General features: G+C 32.4%; 1 protein-coding gene across 4 annotated transcripts in view; it reads right to left on the bottom strand.

Annotated features, from left to right (window-relative positions):
• The window catches only part of LOC123541764 (uncharacterized), a 62,976-nt gene extending 58,065 nt beyond the window's left edge, over nt 1-4,911 (bottom strand). For all 4 annotated transcript variants that reach the window (XR_008368528.1, XM_053530812.1, XM_053530813.1 and 1 more), the window contains exon 1: nt 4,414-4,911. The gene's annotated coding sequence lies outside the window, so the exon portion shown is untranslated. The remainder of the gene's footprint in view (nt 1-4,413) is intronic.
• Between the last annotated feature and the right edge of the window lie 8,449 nt (nt 4,912-13,360).

Here is a 13,360-nt window from a genome sequence, read left to right as displayed (position 1 = left end):
GCATAAATGGGCGGGTGGACATGTGATCATTATTTTTAGTGCTACATTTGACGGCTTGAAATTCTCATCTGTCCAAACACACATTTTTAACCTGTTTTCTTTTTACAGCACATTCTTTGAGAAAGTCTGTTTTCACTGGTTTCTGATTGTGTTTTTATTTAAAGGCAAAGAAAATCTCCTATATAAGTGACCCCCCCCCCCCCCCCCCCCCAAATACCAGACTTTTTAATCCCCAATATACAAGATCCTGTCTGGTCCAGTCTGATAAGGGTCCATAAAACCCCTGTAGACTTGACAAATAGCCTAATTATTGTCAGAGAATCATAAATTTTATTGCCTACAGATAAATTGGTTATTTCCTGTGTTCTGCATTTTATTGATTTAAATGCTGTTTTTTCGGGTGTTTTTTTTTTCTTCAGAATGTACACAAAATTATTTGCATTGATAATATACTAATTATGATTGCGCAGTCATGTTGAGTAATGTCCTGGCCAATTATATTATAACTCTTATAGCAAAGCAGTTCTCACTCCTTTTAGGAAACTCACCTTTTTTATAAACAATAAAATAATTATTTAAAAGTTAATTAGAGAAATTTGTTTATTCAATGATTATGATCTTTTTATCAAAAATAACAAAATAAAACCAGAAAGAGAGATAATTGCTGGATTTTATTATAAATTAAAGAAGCGTTCAGACGCATTTTAAATAAATAAAAAAGGAATATGAACAGAAGGATTATATATATTTAATAATGCTTGTGTTGTCTAAATAACGTTTCTTTGTATTATAAAATCTAGCAATAAAGGGATATCATTGTTCAAAACACACATAATTTATAATTATAAAAGCTATGTTCCTGAATGCATTTTTTTTATATCTTTGATAAACAAAACAGCAATGATGAGATGTAACTGTTTAAAAACTTGATTTATTAAAAATATGATAAAAACACTGTTGTATCTTGTCACTTTTTATTTAGCCCTAATTCAATCATGCTTTCTAAACTCGTTATAAAGGTGAGAACTGATTTGCTATAAAGGTGAGAAATATTACCTGCATTTTATTTACTGCACAGTAGCTATACAGTAGCTTATTATGATAAACAGAAGCAAGGCTATCAGTGGTCCAGACTTGTGTATTGGCCCTTACCACCAATACACAGACTTTATCATCACTATAGGCCACATACCTTGCATACCAGAATCAGTGTCTTTAACTTTTATATAAAATCGGCAGACTCGTTAAATTTATCAATACTGGAATTAGTGTCAGGCAATGCTATGTCAAATGAAAAATCAGATTGTCATTAGATTTATGAAACTAATGCAAATGTACATTAGGTGTGAATGTCAGGCATATATAAAACTGCATGGTGAATATACATTTTGTAGATGTTTTTGTATTACATTATGCATCTATTGGTATAAAACATTTGTTAATTCAGAGAGGCATCAACGTATGATTTACCTTGTAATAAAATCAGGTTATAGATTAATGACTCATTTCGGTCATTTTGAATTAAAATCACGTTAAAATCATCAATAAAGCAACCTCATAAGTCTTTTGCAAAATGAAAACATGTAAGAGCCCTTTGATTTGACAATAATTACGCTGACGTAGGGATTCGCAAAAGGATAGGAAATTAGCTATGTATTAAATTTTGAGCCGTACATACTACTTGTACATATCACATCAAAAAGTATTTAACATTTTATCAAAACGTGAAAACTTGCTAAATATTCAGGTTTATTGTTAGCTATCAAGTTGCCTTTAATTTTGATGATAAACCCACCACACGCCCTTAAATAAACTGTGATTTTTGTACCCCATATGCAGCAAATTAGATAACTTGCTTTAACATATCTCTACTTCAAAAACTAATACGTCAACGTTGCCTAGTGATCTCTTTATCTGTATCAACATAGAAAGGTAACTATTTATTCCACAACTGTGTGTCACAAAGTATAACGGGTCAGGGTAACATCCCCCGATGAGATTTATAAAGATATAAATGTAAACGGAGTGAAAGGCCGGTATGTCCTGATCTACCGAAATGCATTTATAAGGCACGTATCTGGTTTGTTCGTTTGTTCGTTTTGGATTAAGCACAATTTTAATCAGTATATAAGTTAGGTAACTGCGTTAGGTAATCAGTGTTGCTGGATTCTATACCAGATACTAATCGGCCACTTTGATTTGAGTCACAATGTATTTTATAAAATCGCCTAACCCGGAAATCGAACTAGCAACCCCGCAATCCGACGATCTGTGCTCCCTCTCTCTATTGAAATATATGGGCTGATTCGCAAGTAGCTCGGCATATGAATATATATCCGAGAGTATATCACCTTTTTTGACAATAAAAACAATAATTTACATAAATAAAAACTTCAAACAGCATAGGTGGCGTTAAAGATGAAATGAAGATTTCATGATTGTCACTTTTTTTCACACAATAAATTAAGCTGTAGTCTGTTGGACAAATGTCTTAATTCAATTCAATCCCTACAATTGATGAGTCGCAATCTGAACATTCAAAACAATTAACAACATAAATATCACTGAGCAAAGGTTCTGCAGTTCCTTCCAATTTAGTGTTTAAAATGGCTATTTGACTATAAAGTAAGCCATGGCATGATGACACAAAATACTGAAACCTTATGTCCTCTTTGCATCATACATGAGTAGTTTAAAATCAGCAAATGTAATGTCAATGTTTGAAATGATGAATAACGCACTCTATCCAACTAAAGGCTAGTTTCTTTTTTTTTCAGCTGTATTGCAAAGAGTAATTTATTAAATCTGTATACAATGTTCTACATTCAAATAACCTCATTCATAAGACTTTGCCAGGGCTTATTCCTGGGCATTCAACAGTACATCAAAACAGTAAAAAGAAAACAATACGTTTGAATGTTTGTTTTGTGATCTATTAAAAAGCATTTGATTGGATCAAACATTCTTGTTTTGTTCTTTTGTAGGAAAAAGTTGATAAATGATGGCTGTTGTAAGATACATGATCTAATTTCACCTCTTCAACATCAAAAATCCTACAATCGATGCAGAATTAAAACGTGATATAATCAATCAGACCTACATTTCCGTCCTAAGACCTGTTTTAGAATACGCATAAGAACACAAAGGGTCAGACAAAACGAATTATGAAGCAGCATGAATAGTAAATGGCCTTACACGTTCTGTCTCAGTTGATAGATTCTTAAATGAAGTTGGTGGAGTTTCTCTTTCGGACAGTCGTAAATAATATGAAGTTAGGCATTGCCTAGCATTGGGATTTATCTTTTATATTTTATTTACAAAAAAATATTCAACACTCAAAAGAAAGTGAAACTTCACTCTATCTAGTTTACATTTAGTGTCATCATACCTCTTACAGCGAATATCATACTTTGCAAAATTTACGGGAAGCCGTGATGTTGACGTCATTCACCGCGTTCTTGCACTGGCATTTGGATTTTTGTTTGTTTGTTTGCACCACACGCAGAAACTTGACGGTCCTTACACTTCCTTACTGTTTTAAAAGTGTTTTCAGTTGCATGTACAGTTTTCATTACGAAAAGGAAGTAAACGAATCATGTTGGCGCGGTTTACCAATTTATGTGACTTCTTCGAGATGCTTGGATGTTCATGCAGACAACCAGTCTGCGACGTGTACATAAACCGGAACCGGAAAACATCGAAAAAATTGTCTCAGTATATGCAACAAACAATGACGAATAACTATATACGGATGTTACCGTCTCGGAGATTTTCATCCCCGGCGCTTGAACTTGATGGGAATACTTGGAATGCACATACTCTTTCAAACTTTAAATCATTTAAACTACCATAATATGTTCTAAGCAGTAATACCTTACCATAATTAAATGCAGATTCGTATAAAAAAAATACTTATGATACATGTACAATCCTGCATGTGACTGTTTTACTGACTCTGATAATGTTAAGCTCAAAGTTCTTAGGTGTAAACGGTTTTCATTACAGGGGCATAACCTAATTTTGGCCAATAAAATAGTTCATCCTTTTAGTAAGTTATTCTTTATCAAAGATATGGAAAGATTCAAAGACTGATATAAATACTGAAATTGCCCAGGCATACTTGTCAATATTGTTTTTTTCATCCCAGCTGCTACCTTGCCAACTTGAATCATTTTACATTTATTATCATTAGTAAACACAAGTAGCATAATATGGCATAATATTATGCCCTTTATTTTGAACTTTCATTGATCAGAAAACACCAGTCTCAGACAACACAACATCTCAAACGAAATTAAACATATTTACTGTTGCAAATGAAGTCTTAGAAAGCTTTCAAAATTACATTAAATGACAACATTATATAATTTATAAAAGGTAAAACTAAAATGTAGATTTAAGGAGGTAGCTTACCTTGTTTCCAGGGTAAATTCAAATTAGTTGAACCGCAGCAATTTTCTGTATTTCATGTAATTTAATATTTAACTGCCACATACTTAGTTTCGTTTATATCTGTCACTTCAAGTACAATTTTTATCCAGGCTTGAAATATATGACCCTTCGGAGGTATTTTATATAAAAAGAAGAAGGAAAATACGGACATTTACTACTTTTAAGTGTATTTTGGTTTCCTTATTATCCGTAGAAGTCTGCATAATTGATATTTTTACTAGTATGCGCGTTAACTTTCTAATATAAATATCCATTACCTATTTTAATCCAAAATATTAACAAGGAAGTAACTTGCACTCATACCGTTAACCTGTTTTACGTTTTACATTGTTTTAAGGACCACAATGGAAATAAGAATGCGTTATGCTGTTTTTTGTTTGTAATCCTTGGTATTGATAATGTGTCATCTACAATAAATTTTATTGCACTTTTATGTTGACATTTAATTTGTATGTCTTCTTTGATCTATTGCCTATTTTACCACCATAAATTCTATCTATCTAATAACCAATGCGGGCCAAGGTACTTGACAATTATCGGTATCGTCACGTTCACATTCCTTCGTATCCCTTTTATACGTATAACACGTTCCATTTGCACTTGACAGTTTCCATACTGTCAAGTTGTGACATAAACTAGCCCAATTGGGAATCAAATACGTTTTGTCATGAAATTTTGAATTAGTATTTTCTTTACCTGTGACATCATTCTGAGGATATATCCATTTCTCACCAGTCTGTTACATTGGGAATAAAGTATTGCGAGTTTGTTCATGAAAAGGGGACTAGTGCTATTCCATAATTATACAAAACGAAACTTGCAGGTCAACAAGTTCTGTGTCAGCTAGCGAAATTTCGTTAAGCATATCGGACATTTTGCTGATTGGTGTATCGAGTTTGAGATAAGACTATGAAAATAAAATAGTGGAACCTTTGGAATGAGATTGTTATAGCGGAATTTCGCTAAGGCGTAGACTTCTACTTATACATCACTTGACTTGGAAGCAGACGAAACAGTTTATTTGACTTGATAGCGTAATTCCGCTAACGAACATTTAACATAGATTATATGTGTTAACGAAATTTCGCTAAGACAATGCTAAGCTGGCCAAACATTATAAAAATAGAAGTTAATGTTTACTCTATCAGTGTAGATATTGTAGCAATAATTGGACTCTTCCACTCGTTTATACTACATAATTTTAATACATGTATTTGTATCGCTAGACAGATAACGTAGCGATAGCATACTGAAAACTATCTACCCCGCATTACGCTCAGGTGTGGAGCAAATCAAACTTAATGAAACGTTACGAATCAGTGAAATGAACTGGATATTATTTTCGGCTATCTAAAGAGTAGACATTTGAAATTTTAATAAGCTGACATTTTTATGAAAACGTTCAGTACCAGGAACTATTATGTTCTTTTTTTAGATAACATGTGTAACTATAAAAAGTCAGGATGATAAATGCAAAAATTACTTCTAAATAGTTTGCTATCAACAAAGAATCTACAATGTCTTTTATTTCTAGTTGTGATTTAAAAGAAAAGATATTGCATTGTGCAATCGTCTACATTCCGATGAACAAAGTCCAACATGGTTTTTAAAAAAAAAAAACACAAAAAAACAAATATGGAAATTTACTCATGTTGACTACATTGTCTTCCCAAGTCCAGTCAATAGTATATTAATGTAATATTTACATGCTGGTATACAATGTATTAATGTAGACGGAACAATTATAAGTGCCTAAGCTGCACTGAATACGCTTATTTTCTACAAATTATATGCATAAAGATAGATACAATATCTTTTATTTTTTGTACACAGACAAATTGAAGTATAACTATTTATCATATGTCTATCTTATTTATTCATTCTTTTACGTTTATTTGCAACAAACAATATCCTTACAATATATCACCTATTGAATGCACGTACGTACAAAAAAGCTGTATTTTTCGAGTATTTGGACGGTTCAATATTTCCATGTTAAACATACGATAAAACCCGAATCGCGTGAAAATGTTCGGAATGTAATTATAAATCGGAAGAAGTAGGCGCTCTATCTACAGCGTTTGGTTATGGCTGTACAGATTAGTAAGCTTTACAATGAAACTCTCGTTAATACATGTGCCATAATTCTTAGCATATATCCATGTACACAAAAGAAATATTTACGCACAAGAAACAGTGTCTGTAAATAAAGATAAAATCCAGAAATTACATAAATTATACAGCACCACCGAAATATATTTAACGCCAAACATGAGTCATGAATTAAAAGACTTGAATGAACGATTACATGTATAACTGGTGCATTTTTCAGACGTTGGTATCATTTGAAACCCTACAAATTCTTATTGATACACTGTCTTCTATATCTTATCTGTACAGTTCTACTTATTAACACTTCAAAATGTGGTCAAGTTAAATCAAATAGTACAAATTAAATCCATAATATATTCCACTATAGAAAATCCTGAAAATGATTCTTTGTAGACTAAAACTAAAAACATTGATGATTTAATAGTGCCTGTTTAGAATTCAACTGTTACACAATGAGTTTTAGAATAACACAATGCACTTATTATCTTCCGTTTTTCTACAATCAACTCAATTCTAACAGTATTTTATAATACTTCCTCTGACCTTTTGTACTTGTGTAGCTAAGATTCAACAGGGATCAAATACTCTACTAATATCTTTTATCAGGGTCAGTCAGGTGATTCAGCTGGATGGAACAAACTGACCGTTTCTTGACCTCACTCGCATTCATGTATTTTAAGGAAGCTCCTCCTACAATTCGGGTGTAAGGCCTACACCAGACTAGCTTATGAAATACTGTTCTACCTGTACGTGGTCAAATATTTCTGTTTTCCATTATTGAAGCAGTGAAAGTTGTTTCAACCAGCGCCCTTTAAAAAATTTCGGGAAGAGTTAAATTCGGCGATAGACTGGCCATTAGACCGATGATAAAGAATTCGTCATAAAATTTAAGTTTTTTTATATTTTTTCTTTAATTTTGTGTAATAGTGACAAAGGCCAGTCTACTTTAGAAATTTTCTCTAGGAACGGATTGTAATATGATATTAGACATATGCTTTAGACTGGCTATATTCACAATTTTAAAAACAAACGTTTTAAAAAATATTATACAACGGTCTAGGAGTTAGTCTATATTGCCATTTGCGAAGACATTTTTTCGGGTGTAAATAATGTCATGATATTGGTCCGTAGGAAATCTAGACAGAAATGGTTAATGGAGGAGCAAATGAAAAGGGCAAGGCAGGTATCCAAACAAATGTATTCTTACAATACTTTTTTCTCTCATTTCATGGCAAACATGACAATATGAGGCACAATATTATAAAAATACATAGTGAGGTATGTTGTTCAACGTGTCAAAGATTGATGACTTTTTCATCCGAGGATTTTTTTTCTCACTTCAGTTTCTCATTAAAAATGTAGGTAGTCTAATGTAGGTACCGTAAGATGAAAATGTATGATGAGAACTAAATCCTTAGGCCCCGCCTACACCAACGCTTGAACTTCCTTATTTTTCTGCCAACGAATCAGACTACTTCATTATTTCAAGTATTAATAGGTTTGCAACTTGAACATTAGTAATAATTATTCACTAAGACAGCCAGTCAAATCTGTTATATTTACTTGAAATCACCCATAAAATTTCGATTACACCAAGGCAATATAACTACCATTAACGCTCCCACTAGAGCCTTCAATGACGCCATTGTAAGGTAATGGTACAGAAATACCCCGACTAAATTTATATCCTGGCTGTTCTTTTCAGACCACGTCAAATATCTACTGTTAATTAATTCTGGAAATTCATCAAAAAAAAGATTTTATATTTGATTTTTTAAACTGTCAAAAAAATGTCAGTTGACCCCGTCTGTCCTTAATGTCATATATATTAATACTCTCTTATTTTCGTAGGCATTAACGCTTTCTGACTGGCTATGAAATAATGGTATTTTTATCACAAGCCTAACTCAGTTACTGGAACAGACCCGGAGAGAGAGTAGAAACTACTCGCACCCTAGGAGGCTCCAATTACATGGTAATTGAAGTGATGGCCAGTTTACCAGCATGCAGCCAATAAAAAAGCAATAAATCACATGTAACAGTGTTGATAAGCTTAGGCCAGATTTTCCTTGATGTAGGAATAAACGAATAACATGTATAAAATGATAGTGTGCTGTTTATAGTGCATGCATATGCATTTAACTGCATGTCTTTTAAATTTGCCCATTTTTTTCTGAAAACTTGATATATGCATATTAGACAAAATTAATCAACATCCACTTTAATCAATTTTGTGCAAAATATTTAAAACCTATGAAATATAATGGGTCCTATCATTAGTATATAATAACTTCCATCAGGAAATTTGATAGTAAGAAGACTATATTGAAAATACCTATATATGCTATTCAGATTTCTACATTTGTATGCCTGTTTGCCTGTCTATCAGTCAAATAAGGTAGATCTTGCTGCGACTTTATAAAAACAACATGTATTATAAATAGATGGCAGTCTGAAGAATATGCTCATCGTTATATTTCATCCATATATTAAGTATGTCTGTCTGTCTGTCATTTACTGAAGATGGAATCTATAATTGGATAATAGAAACCATTTTTAGATTGGACCAGATGTTGTTTATTATGCATGCCGATGTATCACGTACAGGTTTTCTAAATTCTATTCTGCTCTGTTCTATTATAAAACTCTGCTAAACAGTGGTTTTACCTTACACAAAAACAAATAATGTAGATATGCACTGCATTTATTCTCTTATAAAGATCGTATACTAAAATGCTAAAATGTGAAAGCATCTTAAAAAATATTTTCCTTGTAAATTATAGAGAAAGTTCAAAAAGAAAAAAGAAAAGAAATAAAGTCAACGCCTTAAATTATCTATACTCTATTCTTGAAACACGTAATAAGAATTTCGGAACAAAATCATGTCGTACACTGGTTCATGTAAATTGAATAATTTCCTCTACTGACATGAATTTGCATTATGTAACAATTATTTTGTTAAAATAACAAAACGAATACATAATTATGTTTGTGGATTCAATTTCGGTAGTTCTGCACATGGAAGGTAAAATATAATCCACAATGTAGAATTTGATTAAACCACACCGTTTTAGAATTTCAGGACATACTAAGAAAAAGTCGCAAAATATATATATTCTCGTACTTGCATTTTTTACTAGACTGTTTTGAATGAATCTGGACCTTAAGCAAGCTTTTGTAATTGGAGTTAATAGGAAAATCGCATTTTATGCACTACATTGCAGATTTTATTAAAAATTCTCACAGTTTGTGAAGACATTATTGGAATTGTTTCATTGTAAACATTGTAACAATTGAATTTCATTTTAGAAAGATTGTGACATTGCCATTTAGTAAATACATGAACACATAGGCTTTATTACAATGAAGTTACTTCATTACTTTCGGTTTATAAAATTGTGAAGAACTAAGATATGAAAAACCATGCTTAAAATTGTTCATTTACATATTCAGATGTAATATAAATTTCATTCAAACATCACAACTAGAGGGTGATGATGACCCTATATCGCTCACCTGTAAAACTTGGCCATGACCCCACATAAACCAGTTTCGAACTTGGCCTAGAAATAATCAAGATAAACATTCTTACCAAAGTTCATGAAGATAAGGTCATAAATATGGCCTCTTGGAGTGTTAACAAGCTTTTCTTTTGATTTGAGCACGTGACCTAGTTTTTGACCATACATGGCCAGTGTCACACTTGGTCTAGGAATCATCAAGATAAACATTCTTACCAAATTTCATGAAGATAGGGTCATAAAAGTGGCCTCGAGAGACAAGCTTTCCCTTTGATTTGACTGGATGGCCTAGTTTTTGACCCCATATGATCCAGTTTTAAATTTGGTTCACGAATGAAGATAACCATTCTGACCAAGTGTCATGGAGATAGGATGAGGCCTTTAGCTTTTGATCTGGTCAGTTTTCGAAAGGAACCGAGATATTATGCACATACAAACTGTGTGCAAGTTTGATTAAAGTTTATTGCAAAGTGTGGTCCCTATCGGGTTCACAAGCCAAAATACCATATATTTGGCCTTTTAAGGGGCAATAACCCTTGAACCCATGATGGGATCTGACCATGTTTCGAAAGGAATCGAGATATTATGCCAATACAAGTTGTGTGCAAATTAGATTAAAATTGATTACAAAGTGCGGTCTCTATCGTGTTCACAAGTAATTGTGGACAGACGACGAACGAAGGATGATCACAAAAGCTCATCCACAGATGAGCTAAAAACAAAATGCCTCTTTGCTGAGCTTACGATTGATTAGCAATGGGTGGAACTAGCTATGGCTACACAGTGCTGTGTACATGCTAACAAATTAAAACGATAAAAAATCAATGTAATGAATTATATACATCTTAAAATTTCGTTCACATTCATTCTGTTCATTTGTTTTCGAAAAGGCCACGAAGAAGAATACCTTTTCTAAATAAAACAGGAAGAGTAAAACAATTAATCCTATATACTTAATTAACAGGTGATTTACACCTTAAAAGTAATCACATAAAATATACAAAATATGCAGGCTTTTACCAATCTTGTTAGGTCATTCGGATACTCTCTGATAATAGACATAGCAACACATCTGAAATTGCAAAGTTTTTTTAACTTTCTTATAATTATATATCATGGAACATTACTGGATCAAATATTTAATAATAACAGAACAGAACAGAATAGAATTTTATTAAAGACCTGTACATGGTAGATCGACATGCATAATAAACAACATCTGGTCCAATCTGAAAATGATTGCATGACCAGACGGGATACGTTTATTTGAAGAGCAAACGAGTAGCCGGAATACAAACACAATCAATAAAAATACAAATCATCATACATGAAATACGTACTTTTTCTGTTCGCTAATTTGAAAAATATATATTTGGCTATGCTTAGGTAGTACCATACATCATGCGTAAAACGTCAATGATGACTATATTTTCAATTAATTTTCAGACAGGACAAAAAGCCTCAAACTGCCCTAAGACAGAGCGAAAACGGAAAAATATAAAAATGCGCGATTCGACTCGCCCAGAAAAAACCAGAGATAAAATTTTTTATAAAAAACTCTGGAAACCTGTGTCCGTTTGTCAATGTCGTATCGCTATAATGTTGGACCACATTATTCATGAATAGAATGACCTATGGTACTATTTCGAAAATCAAAATATCGGATGTGTATTACAAACAAATCAAAAAATATTTATAAACAAATGAACATGTGTCATACCAAAACGTCATCGCGTTTTTTTTTTGTTAGCTTGTATGTTATGAAAGAGCCGACTTTAGAGACTTTAATTATTTTTGCTATGGTCACACTTTAAACATAACAACACAATAAAAAATACGTGAAAAACATGCACACAAACAACACAAACTTAACGACATGAAACGCACGTGCATTGTTTTCCCGGCCAAATGTAATACAGAGTGCATTAGCAATGAAGTCATTTAAGTGCTCAGAGTTCAGGATCAGAAAAGAAGATATTCAAACTCAAATTTAATGAAAAAGAAATGTAAAAGTTTAATTAACTCTGTTACTTCAAAGTTTGTTTTTGCCCGTTATGCGTCTTCAATGTTGACTTTTTCATTTATATCAGAACCGTATTTGACTAATTCAGAGACAATTCTGAAGTTTACAGGAAACGAAGTTTAGAAAAATGAAAACTTCAGTAAATACTTATAATATCAGTGCTGTTATAATAAACATCTGTACCACGAAGCTAAAAACAGATTTCCATAAAACACTCAACTAATGCATATGCACTAGAAGGAAACTTTTGCTAAACCTAAATCTTGTTAAATCAGAGATGACATATACATGTATATGAAGTCCCCATTTTTAAATGAATTCAGGAAATTTAAGACAATAACTTTTCCGTTATGGTTATTGGCTATAATACATCGTCTGAGATAGCAAGAAAGGAGGTTAGAAATGATAATAAACCGGTTAAGCTGACCGTCACACCATCTGACCTTGTCCTGCTGCTGATCTTATCATTTATCTCAATAAAAAGATCATTTCTACTGTAAAATGGCAATTTAGACGTCGAGCCAGTATTCAGACTAATGAACAACAGATGGAAATAAACTATCAAGTCTCTGTATTGTATACCAGCAGGGTTGTCAATAAATTTTTGTTGAACAGGCTGAAATAGAAAAGTAGGCGGCCAGCTAGGGGGGTCCGGGGGCATGCTGCCCCGGAAAATTTTGAAATTCAGCGCTTCATTTCCTGCATTCTGGGGCATTTTGAAAGCATTTAAGAACATCTTTTCCACTGCATTTTTAAATACAATATACCCTTATTTTCACATTTTTATGAGCTCACCAGTCAGGGGTGTAACTGTTTTAAGTTATGTAACCTATTTCAGTTACTTTTTCAAGCATTTTATAACCTGTATTAGTTATAAAATATAGTTAACTCAGGTAAGTTATTCAAAAAAAGTCTTTTTGCTGTTCTCACAAAGTGACCTTTAAAGTCAAATTAGTAGCTAGCTATGGTTAATCAAATTCTCTTTTAGTCTGAGCATGACCTGATAAGCATAATGGGATAATAATGAGATATTAAGAGTTTTATAACTTTAAAGCTTTTGCGTAAAACTTTATCAGCCTTGCGTAAAAATTTTTACTGCATAGCTGGAAAGATAAAAGTCAAGGATTCAGGAAATAATTGCATTAGTCTCATTCAAAATGAGGAATTGGCACAGGAGGGCTTTGTAATATTTTATGATAACTGAAACAAGTTATCAAAGTTTAACCAATAACTCAAATGGGTTATAAACTGT

This window comes from Mercenaria mercenaria, chromosome 19 (assembly GCF_021730395.1).
Source record: "Mercenaria mercenaria strain notata chromosome 19, MADL_Memer_1, whole genome shotgun sequence".
Lineage (NCBI taxonomy): Eukaryota > Metazoa > Mollusca > Bivalvia > Venerida > Veneridae > Mercenaria > Mercenaria mercenaria.
Note: the sequence above shows the minus strand (reverse complement) of the source record. Positions and strands in the feature narration are given on the sequence as shown.